The 2,547-nt window shown below is 49.7% G+C and overlaps 1 pseudogene; it reads left to right on the forward strand.

Annotated features, from left to right (window-relative positions):
• The first annotated feature begins 201 nt into the window (after positions 1 to 201).
• LOC102239533 lies at positions 202 to 1,772 on the forward strand (annotated as a pseudogene).
• The last annotated feature ends 775 nt before the right edge of the window (positions 1,773 to 2,547 follow it).

Below are 2,547 nucleotides of genomic sequence, written 5' to 3' on the forward strand. Positions count from 1 at the left end.
CATTTGCAATTGCTTCAAAAAGAATAAAATATCTAGGAATAAATTTAACTAAGAATGTAAGACTTGTACTTGGAAAATTAGAAGATACTGAAGAAAGAAACTGAAGAAGATACAAATAAGTGGAAACAAACTGTGTTCATGGATAGGAAGAGTTAATTAACATAATTAAAATGTCCAAAGTACCCAAAGCAACCTCCAAATTCAATGCAATTCCTATCAAGATACCAAAGGCATATTTCACAGGCATATGCAGATGGTCATGTGAGGGTCCATGTGACCTCCTGGCTCGTAGGTCAACGCTCAAACAATATGCCATATAAAACAAATATTTCAAAAATGTATATGGAGGTGTGTGTGCTCCCAGACCATGTGCCTGCAGCACCCTCCTGCAGGAGTAAAGATATTTTCCTTGAAAAAAAAAATTTTTTTTTATATGGAACCACAAAAGTCCCCGAAATAGCAACAGTGATCTTGAAAAAGAAGAACAAAGTGGAGGAATCACCCTACCTGATATCAAGCTATACTACAAGGCCATAGTAATCAAAACAATATAGGCCCGGCTCCTGGGGCGGCCAGTGGCCAGACACCCAGCGTTCTGGGCGGGAAAGAAGAGTTGACCTACCGCTCTGGCTCTGATTCTGGGCTCAGTTGGCTGGAGGAAGCCCGGAGGGCCTTCCGCCCTCCTGTATCTCGCCTAGCCACCCTGGCCGTGGGCACCTGTGCTGCCACATGAAGGTCATGTCGTTTGATGGGAGCCGGCTTTGCAAGATGCTCCCAAGGAGCTACGCGGGCTGCGTGGTGCTGGACTGCCGGCCCTACCTGGCGTTCGCTGCCTCCAGCTTGCATGGCTCGCTCAATGTCAACCTCAGCTCAGTGGGGCTGCGATGGGCAGCGCCACTGGCAGAAGCTGAGCAAGGAGAGTGCCATGCACAGCCTGCTCACCTCGCTGCTGGCCTGCCTGCCCGCCCCAGGTTTGCTTCCTCAAAGGCGGATACGAGACTTTCTACTCAGAATATCCTGATTGTTGCATGGACATAGAACCCATCTCAGAAGAGAAGATTGAGACCGAGAGAGCCCTTATCAGCCAGTGTAGGAAACCAGTACTCAGCATCAGCTACAGGCCAGCTTATGACCAAGGCGGCCCAGTTGAAATCCTTCCATTCCTCTACCTTAGAAGTGGCTACTATGCATCCAAATGCGAGTTCTTTGCCAACCTGCACATCACAGCCCTGCTGAATGTCTCTTGGGGAACCTCCGAGGCCTGCAAGAGCCCCCTACACTACAAATGGATCCCCTGGAAGACAGCCACAGGGCTGACATTAGCTCCCACTTTCAAGAAGCAATAGACTTCATTGACTGTGTCAGGGAAACAGGAGGCAAGGTCCTGGTCCACTGTGAGGCTGGGATCTCCTGTTCAGCCACCATCTGCATGGCTTACCTCATGAAGACCAGGCAGTTTCACCTGAAGGACGCCTTCGATTACATCAAGCAGAGCAGGAGTGCAGTGTCGCCCAACTTTGGCTTCATGGGTCAGCTCCTGCAGTATGAATCTGAGATCCTGCCTTCCACGCCCACTCCCCAGGCTCCCTCCTGCCAAGGAGAGGCAGCCAGCTCTTCCTTCACAGCCCATTTGCAGACACTGAGCCCTGATGTGCAGGGTTCCTACTACACATTCCCTACCACAGTGCTGGCGCCAGTGCCCACCCACAGGAGGGTCTCAGAGCTCAGCAGGAGTTCCATGGCCAAAGCCACATCCTGATAAAACTGGATAGGCGAACCACCCAGCCCCAAGAACAACTGTGATTTTGTTTTTTAAACTGGTGGACATTTCATACCTGTGCAATACTGAAGACCGCCCTCATCCCGCTGATCCAGTAGGACAGCAAGGGGTCACCAGGCTTGCAAACAAACTTCAGACTGACCTTGGGGATAGGTTCTCGGGAACAAAGGAAGGCCAAGCCATTATGAGAGCACAGCTTGTGCTGACTACTGTACTTCCAGACCCCCCTGCCCTCTCAGGACTGCCCAGTCCTGGCACCTCAAAGTTCGCCTTTTCATTTCAAGCGTAAGGCAATAAACACCTGCAGCAACATGGGAGAAAGCAGCTGCTAGACCGGGAGAAAAGGCAGTTAAGAAGCCAATTCATTCTGAAGGAAGCACAATTTCCCTCATATCTTTTTGAGATTCCATCTTGGGTCCCACAGAGGCAGTTTGTTGAAAAAGCGAGATGTTGACACTTCTGAGTTGCCTTTTCACTGTGGGTTCTTCCCTGACTTTGGACTTTGGCATGACTTACTCATAAAGGGTGTTCCAAAATTCACACAAGAAGTAATTTTAGCCGAAACCGGTTTGGCTCAGTGGATAGAGCGTCGGCCTGTGGACTGAAAGGTCGCAGGTTCGATTCCGGTCAAGGGCATGTACCTTGGTTGCGGGCACATCCCCGGTAGGAGATGTGCAGGAGGCAGCTGGTCGATGTTTCTCTCTCATCGATGTTTCTAACTCTCTATCTCTCTCCCTTCCTCTCTGTAAAAAATCAATAAAATATAT

This window comes from Myotis brandtii, unplaced genomic scaffold (assembly GCF_000412655.1).
Source record: "Myotis brandtii unplaced genomic scaffold, ASM41265v1 scaffold49, whole genome shotgun sequence".
In the NCBI taxonomy this organism is placed as follows: domain Eukaryota; kingdom Metazoa; phylum Chordata; class Mammalia; order Chiroptera; family Vespertilionidae; genus Myotis; species Myotis brandtii.